Source organism: Salmo salar, chromosome 10, assembly GCF_965601325.2.
Source record: "Salmo salar chromosome 10, fSalSal1, whole genome shotgun sequence".
Classification (NCBI taxonomy): domain Eukaryota; kingdom Metazoa; phylum Chordata; class Actinopteri; order Salmoniformes; family Salmonidae; genus Salmo; species Salmo salar.
In genome coordinates, this window is record NC_138300.1 from 94,257,890 (window position 1) to 94,267,152 (window position 9,263).

General features: G+C 43.2%; 1 long non-coding RNA gene across 1 annotated transcript; it reads right to left on the bottom strand.

Moving 5' to 3' along the window:
- Positions 1-7,792: 7,792 nt before the first annotated feature.
- Positions 7,793-9,060, bottom strand: LOC106561182 (uncharacterized). Its single transcript, XR_001318747.3, has 3 exons — positions 8,848-9,060; positions 8,472-8,536; positions 7,793-8,310 (listed from the first exon to the last, which is right to left on the bottom strand). It is a non-coding gene; the product is annotated as an uncharacterized LOC106561182 (long non-coding RNA).
- Positions 9,061-9,263: the final 203 nt, after the last annotated feature.

The window sequence follows — 9,263 nt, forward strand, 5'->3', positions numbered from 1 at the left end:
CCATAACCTGAGCATCATGTCCACATCCCGGCTCAACCCTAACCCTAGCCTCAACCCTAACCCTAACTTACCCTATGGACCACTTGCCAGTTGGTCAGCGCATGCTCGTAGTACATGTCCTGGTAATCCGTCTGGCCCTGTGGCCTTGTGAATGTTGACCTGTTTAAAGGGCTTACTCACGTCGGCTGCAGAGAGCATGATCACACAGTCTTCCAGAACAGCTGGTGCTCTCATGCATGTTTCAGTGTTGTTTGCCTCGAAGCGAGCATAGAAGTAGTTTAGCTCATCTGGTAGGCTCATGTCACTGGGCAGCTCGCGGCTGTGCATCCCATTGTTGTCTGTAATGGTTTGCAAGCCCTGCCACATCCGACGAGTGTCAGAGCCAGTGTAGTACGATTCGATCTTAGTCCTGTATTGATGCTTTGCCTGTTTGATGATTCGTCGAAGGGCATAGCGAGATTTCTTATAAGCTTCCAGATTAGAGTCCCACTCCTTGAAAGCAGCTCTAGCCTTTAGCTCAGTGCGAATGTTGCCTGTAATCCATGGCTTCTGGTTGGGGTATGTACGTACAGTCACTGTGGGGACGATGTCATCGATGCAGTTATTGATGAAGTCAATGACTGATGTGGTGTACTCCTCAATGCCATCGGAGGAATCCCGGAACATATTCCAGTCTGTGGTAGCAAAACAGTCCTGTAGCTTAGCATCTGCTTCATCTGACCACTTTTTTATTGATCTAGTCACTGGTGCTTCCTGCTTTAATTTTTGCTTGTATGCAGGATTCAGGAGGATAGAATTATGGTCAGATTTGCCAAATGGAGGGCGAGGGAGAGCTTTGTATGTGTCTCTGTGTGTGGAGTAAAGGTGGTCCAGAGTTATTTTCCCTCTGGTTGCACATTTAACATTTTGATAGAAATTTGTTGAAACGGATTTAAGTTTCCCTTTATTAATGTCCCCGGATACTAGGAGCGCCGCCTCTGGGTGAGCGTTTTCTTGTTTGCTTATGGCGGAATACACCTCATTCAATGCTGTCTTAGTGCCAGCCTCTGACTGTGGTGGTATGTAAACATCTACAAAAAATACAGATGAAAACTCTCTAGGTTGATAATGTGGTCTACAGTTTATCATGAGATACTCTATCTCAGGCGAGCAATAGCTCGAGACTTCCTTAGATATCGTGCACCAGCTGTTATTTACAAAAATACATAGTCCGCCGCCCCTTGTCTTACCAGATGCCGCTGTTCTATCCTGCCGGTGCAGCGTATAACCAGCCAACTGTATGTTGATAGTGTCGTTGTTCAGCCACGACTCCATGAAGCATAAGATATGACAGTTTTGAATGTTCCGTTGGTAGTTTAATCTTCAGCGTAGGTCATCTATTTTATTGTCCAAAGATTGCACGTTTGCTAGCAGAATGGAAGGAAGTGGGGGTTTATTCGATCACCTACGAATTCGCAGAAGGCAGCCCGCCCTCCGGCCCCTTTTTCTCCGCCTCCTCTTCACGCAAATCACGGGGATCTGGCCCTGTTCCCGAGATAGCAGTATATGGTTCGCGTCGGCCTTGTCAGGCTCGTTATAGGAAAAAAAGGATTCTGCCACTCCGTGGTGAGTAATCGCAGTCCTGATGTCCAAAAGTTATTTTCGGTTATAAGAGACGATAGCGGCAACATTATGTGCAAAATAAGTTTAAAAAAATGTTACAAACAACGCAAATAAACAAACAATTAAACACAATCGGTTGGGGGCATGTAAAATGTCTGCCTTCTTCTCCGGCGCCATCTTTACATCTTTAATACGTGTTCTTATCTGTCTATTGGTTTTGTCCCCATATTGCTTATTGCATGGACAAGAGATAAGGTATATGACGTTAGAATAGCTGCATGTGAGTAATTGTTTGATAGTGTACTGTTGCCAGTGGCAGAGCTGCTGAATACGCTCACTTTTTTACAGGAATCCCTACATGACGCAGAACTATGGCAGGGGTAGAAGCCAGTCACCATCTCGGTTCAACCCTAACACTCAACCCTAACCCTTATCCCAGCTTTATGTCCACATCCCGGTTTATGGTGTAGCGATAGTAATAAAAGGGGAATCCATCGTGAAGAATGTGTGAATCCTGGGCTCGTTATTGTACCTTCTGTCCTGTATTCTTACATTGTATAGCCTGTTTCTTTTACGGTTATCTCTTTGGCCAGGGTTTCCCAAACATGGTCCTGGGGCCCCATAACGTTGGTTTCCACTAGATTCCACAGCCACAAAGTCAAAATTAGCTCTATCTTAAGATTGTCTATTATATTGACAAGACAGTCAGGGGACCGCTCTAACAATGGAAATACATCTCCTCAAAGATGGAAGGCACGCAGGAGAAGGCGAGATCAGATGGGATCATTCTAGTCAATGAGAGGGCAGATACGTTTGTGAATAACAGGCCATAGAGATAGATAAAGGACTCATCTTTCTATCTGTGCCATTACAGCATCTGTGACAGCATGGGCAGATCTCCATTTTAAAGTAGTCAATTCTCTTCTTCTTTATTGGTTGGTTCCCAACTTATAGCAATCCCCACCCAGTTGACCACTTTAAAATGGTAGATGCCCTCAATGGCAGAGTCCATGCTAAAACGGGTGATACCCATGATGAGTTCTCTATCTATCTCTGTGACAACAGTCATAATTCCAAAACAATGTGCCTTCGGAAAGTATTCAGACCCTTTTTGTTACGTTATAGCCTTATTCTAAAATCAATCTACACACAATATCCCATAATGACAAAGCAAAAACAAGTTTTTATAAATTGCTAATTTAAGTTGCTCATTTATTAAAAATAAAAACTGAAATATTACATTTACATAAGTATTCAGACCCTTTACTTGGTACTTTGTTGAAGCACCTTTGGCAGCGATTACAGCCTCAAATCTTCTTGGGTATGACGCTACAAGCTTGGCACACCTTTATTTGGGGAGTTTCTCCCATTCTTCTCTGCAGATCCTCTCAAGCTCTGTCAGGTTGGATGGGGAGCGTTGCTGCACAGCTTTGTTCAGGTCTCTCCAGAGATGTTCGATCGGGTTCCAGTCTGGGCTCTGGCTGGGCCACTCAAGGACATTCAGACACTTGTCCTGAAGCCACTCCTGCGTTATTCTGGCTGTGTGCTTAGGGTCATTTTGCTGTTGGAAGGTGAACCTTTGCCCCCAGTCTGAGGTCCTGAGAGCTATGGAGCAGGTTTTCATTAAGGATCTCTCTGTGCTTTGCTCCGTTCATCTTTGCCTTGATCCTGACTAGTCTCCCAGTCCCTGCTGCTGAAAAACATCCTGTCACAACTTCTGACGAAGTCGATGCCCCTCCTTGTTCGGGTGGTGCTCGGCGGTCGACGTCACCGGTCTTCTAGCCATCATTGATCCATTTTTCATTTTCCATTGGTTTTGTCTTGTCTTCCTACACACCTGGTTCCAATCCCATTCATTACATGTTGTGTATTTAACCCTCTGTTTCCCCTCATGTCCTTGTCAGAGATTGTTGTTATGTGCTCGTGTATTTGTATTGGTGCGTGACGGGTTATTTTACCCATGTTATTTTATTTATGTACGTTGGTTTTGGAGTTTGTTTTATCTTAATTAAACTACTCCAGTTACACCAAGTTGGTTTCTCCTGCGCCTGACTTTCCTGCCACCTACACACACGACAATGACACATCCCCACAGCATGATGCTGCCACCACCATGCTTCACCATAGAGATGGTGCCAGGTTTCCTCCAGATGTGACGCTTGGCATTCAGGCCAAAGAGTTCAATCTTGGTTTCATCAGACCAGAGAATCTTGTTTCTCATGGTCTGAGAGTCTTAAGGTGATTTTTGGCAAACTCTAAGCGGGCTGTCATGTGCCTTTTACTGAGGAGTGGCTTTCGTCTGGCCACTGTACCATAAAGGCCTGATTGGTGGAGTGCTGCAGAGATGGTTGTCCTTCTGGAAGGTTTTTCCGTCTCCACAGAGGAACTATAGAGCTCTCTCAGCGTGACCATCGGGTTCCTGGTCACCCCCCTGACCAAGGCCCTTCTCCCCCGATTGCTCAGTTTGGCTGGGTTGCCGGCTCTTCCAAACTTCTTCCATTTAAGAAATATGGAGGCTACTGTGTTCTTGGGGACCTTCAATGCTGCAGAAATGTTTTGGTACCCGTCACCAGATCTGTGACTAGACACAATCCTGTCTTGGAGCTCTACGGACAATTCCTTCGAACTCATGGCATGGTTTTTGCACAGAAATGCACTGTCAACTGTGGGACCTTATATAGACACGTGTGTGCCTTTCCAAATCATGTCCAATCAATTGAATTTACCACAGGTGGACTCCAATCAGGTTGTAGAAACATCTCAAAGATGATCAACGGAAACAGGATGCACCTGAGCTCAATTTCGATGTCTCATAGCAAAGGGTCTGAATACTTATGTAAATAAGATAATTTTTTATATATTTGCAAACATTTCTAGGAAACTGTTTTTGCTTTGTCATTATGTGGTATTCTGTGTAGATTGCTGAAGATGTTTATTTATTTAATCCATTTTAGAATAAGGCTGTTACATAACTAAATGTGGAAAAAGTCAAGAGGTCTGAATACTTCCCGAAGGCACTGTAAAGCAGCTTTTTTTTCAAATTTGCCGAAATTCCACACATCCTCTTATATCAGTGCATTTGTAACAACCGTATCAACTTCTATTAGATCAAATACGCCTTACGTAGCAAATGAGCAAATTCGACACTCTCACTAATCTCCAAACAAATATTCTGCTCTTCATGGACTGATTTTCATGGACAGAATTTGGCCGGAGTAAAAGCTCTCGCTTCGCCTCTTTCTCTCTGCTATATTGTAAAAATGTATAAAAACAAAAAAGAACTAACTAATAATTTAAGGTTAGGGTTAGGCATCTAACCCTGTGTCCCTGTTGTCGCTAGGCCTACTGTTGCAAAAACTATCAAAATTAATTGAACTGAACTACTATATCTGAAGTGTGAAAGATTCATTTGGCCAACCTAACCATACATCAATAGAGAATTCAAACGTACTACCTCTTGGTCAAAGGATAGAAAATGAAATAAACAATACATAAAAACATCAGACAACTGGGACAAAACATGTTAAAGTTGCATGTCTTGAGGCGAAAGAAACGCACACCTGTTTAGGAAAGGTGCTGGCTAGCAGAGTAGAACACTTGAAGTTGCATGTTTTTACAGTTTTTAGTTTTACAGTTTTATGGGTTTTGTCAGGAAATTATGCGTACAGCCTTGTTTGTGGAATTAATACGTTTTTACCTCGAGCCGCCAAACCAAGTAACGCAGACCACCAGAAGCCGACCAAAGTGAAAAAGGGATGTGGATGTTTGGTTAGCTTTTGTGGTTTCGATTACTTCTGTAGTCTGGTGCTTTGGGTCGTTGTTTTGAAGTTACTGCATTTCTGCAGCACTGGCTCTGCACACGACGCATCAGCACACCGCATTTGCCTGACACGCAGGCTGGGTCACCCCTCACACACGTGCACTGGGTGACTCCCACTCTTGGGAGATGGGGGGGGGGGGGGGGGGACACGTGGTCCTATCATCCTACTCACTGTCATATGTATATATGTGGGTGGACGTTGCGTTACTCCCTAGTGCAGGCCGGACCCGATGTGTCGTGTCCTCATGACGGGATGGTCGAGGGGGCTGCGCGACCCTGCCCTTGGTAGCGGGATTGTTCCTCCTCTCCTCCTCCTCCTCTCCTCATTTTGTCAAGTAATTTTTCTGCCAATCTCTGAATAGTAGTATAGTGTATTACAGACATGATTCCTAGCAAGCAGACAGAATGGGACTCCATGGGTGACCTGTGAAAGGGTTAAGGTCACCAGTCCTGAAACACAATGCAGGACAGACTTCGATGTGACACAGTCAATAATTACACATTAGCCTGTTCAGTCTCTTATTTTGGTTCTGAAATGAATATATGATTTAGTTTATCAATAATTCAAAAGCTATTCATTGAATTATTATTAAAAAATTCTCAATTGATCTGATATTCTCTGACTAAACAAAATAACATAAAGTTTTCCACCTTACACATGCCTGCATCTAGCTGAAATAGGGTGTAAACTTTAGTCCAACAGTTGCAAATGAGAGTTTCTATTGGACAAATTCAGGTATGTTTATCTCTGTTTTGTTACGTTTTCTGCCATTTAAGAAACGTTTTTCAACAGAATCGGTGGAATGAATACACACCTGATCACGCATAAAAACATAGATCACTTTCATAGCAGCCACGTTGTATTCCTTCTCGCATCTATACACTCTCCTCCTCTCACCTTCGCTTGTGGACTTCAGTGCACAACATATCAGCATGTACTGTATGTGACCAGGCGAAAAAACCTTTCCAAGCCAAATCGCTACACACAGCCTACATAGTTGTCACCATATTAGCTAAAGTAACATCATAGTCAGAATAGCTAATAGAACTAGCGTGTTAGTGAACTTGCTACAATAATGCAGTAACTTTACAGTGTACAGTCAGTAAGCAGTTACACCGGCAGCCCCGGTGGCAATAAATTAGTCAAACTAAAAGCATACCTTGACCTTTTGAAGAGTTCTGGTGTTGCGTTGGATAGTCATAGCCAGCTAGCTAAGACAGCATCCCTCTGTTTGAGCAGGGTGTTTCAGTAAGCTAAACTAGCTAGCTGCATTTGCTAGCTAAGTAAATGAAACTGAAAGTGAACAAAAAAAATGAAATCTCTGTCTATTTCTCTCTTGCTTCTCCTTCATTTTGGATGATTATTATTATTTTTGAAACTGTTCAACTATTGCCTTTCTCTCATTTTGAGTCAACTGCTCACCACATTGTATGCACTGCAGTGCTAGCTAGCTGTAGCTTATGCTTTCAGTACTATATTCATTCTCTGATCCTTTGATTGGGTGGGCAACATGTCAGTTCATGCCGCAAGAGCTCTGATAGGTTGGAGGACGTCCTCCGGAAGTTGTCATAATTACTGGCAGTGGGTGAGAACCATGAGCCTCTTAGCTTTTGCTACTCTACAGAGTGCTGTTGAGGCTACTGTAGACCTTTTTTGCAAAATAGTTTGAATAAATTATTTGGTTACGTGAATATATTTAGTATAGCTTTATCTAAAAAGGATAACTTTTTTAATGCTTTACAATTTTTATTTTTATGAAATTCACTGAGGAGGATGGTCCTCCCCTTCCTCCTCTGAGGAACCTCCACTGCCCTCGTCCTATACCCTGAACTGTCTAGCCCTGTCTGACAGCACCTCACACGCAGCAGCCTGCATTGTGTGTCTGCAAGCTTTACTTTCGTTTCCATCAAAGTCCATTGTTTAGTTTCATTTCTGCGTTGCCTCTGCTTTTCTCAGATAGAGTGTATCTTCTTTGGTTACTATGTACTGAACAAAGACAACACAACAAAACCAAACTATGACGTGTGTGCATGTGTGTGTGCATGCGCGTCTGGAGAGAGGGCAGTCCTGTTCAAGGAGGTACTGTATTTACCTAACAAACAGAGAAGGCTAAACAACATGCTAATCTAGGCCTACATAAAGCTAATTACAAAAAAGTAAAATAAAATAATGCACTGAGACTGATATTAAATTGTCAGTATGTATGAGTTTAAAGATGTGTCAAGTGGCTTGGATATTACTTACTTACACTACTAACTAAGTATTATTTGCGATGTTATAACTTTGCAGCTGTTCTCTGCAATGTGGCATCAATATCAGAGTGTATAAATATCCAAAATGACAACTACAGAACAAATGACACAGGTAAGTTTGTTCATGTTGCAATGTTTTTTTCAATTTTTATTTAACATTTTTACATTTTCATGGAAATTATGCATTGCAGTGTATTTGGGAATGCGTTTTCTTCAGCAGGCCCCCCATGAGCCGCCGAAACCAAGCAACGCAGACAACCAGAAGCCAACCAAAAAAAGAAAAGAATGGTTCTTCATCTGGCGGCATTCTAGGGTACATTTCGTTTAAGTATTCAGGTAAGTAATATAAGCTTTGTGCTTCGGATGAGCTTCATCTAGTCGTCTCAGGTGTCTTCGGGTGTCTGGTGCTTGGGTTCGTCGGTGCGTCAAGGTCGCTGCGGATCAGTTAATCTGCAGCTCCTGGCTCTGCTCACCAGGCCCGACTGACCAGGTCCTGCGAGGTCATGCTGAGGGTCAGTACCTGCTAGGGGACAGACTCCCAACACCCCCCACTAGGACATGGCCAGGGACCCAGTGACCTGCCCTTGGGAGCAGGCTTTTCATCTCCTTTCCTCCTCCTCCTCTCCTCCTCTTCACTGTGGGACAAGACTTTGTTTTAGTCACAGTCAGTCCACAAGACAACTCTGACCCTACAATGTAGTATGTTTAGAGTTTCACTTAAATTCTATACATCTTTATTGTCCATAAAGGGTTATTCATCATCGACACGTGCATGCTGTCGATGTGAGATACTTACAAGTAAATACACAGCAAGCAAACAGAGTGGGAACTCCATAGTGACCGGACAGAGGGTCACCAGTCCTGCAACACAAGGAAGGATGCACATAGATGTGAGTGACGCAGGCGACAGTGATACATCCCCCTGGTACAGCATTGATGTTTAACAAATGCTCTTACCATGTATTATAGTCTTGTCAAAGTTATCTTGTACTATAGACATTTGACTCTAAAGAAAAAACAGTAACCTATTCCTGTAACTGTAAATGTACAACAAAACAAACACAATATTTGGGTTTGATGATATTGAAATGTATACAAACGGAATGACAAAGCACATAAAACAAATCACTCTCTTATACAAGCTCTTAGATCTCGATGGAAAGGAAACTCACCCAAATCCTTAAGCGGAGGGCTCCGCAGGATAGAAAGGACAGATCAAACATTGTAACCTCCTTTTATACCTTGAACCCCCCCCCCCCCCCCCCCGCTCTATCATTGCAATTCTGACAGCCAAAGGAAAGCAGCTAACACCCTCAGCCTGCATTGTGTGTGTGGGCGTGATCGGGCTGAGCACAGTCGCTCTTTGCCACACGTTTCTTCTTAACCTTCAGTTTTGTTTCCAGCAAAGTCTGTCTAAGTTTCGTTTCTCTGCTGCCTCTCCACTTCCCAGATAATGTTTATTTGCTTTCTAGGCTTCTACCCAGCTAGCACATTTGGTTCGTTGGAAGTTGTGGGAAAGTTTTGGATTTCCCATTGGTTCTGGGAACGTAGCCATAAATTACGTTCTGAGAACGGAAGTGAAGATTTT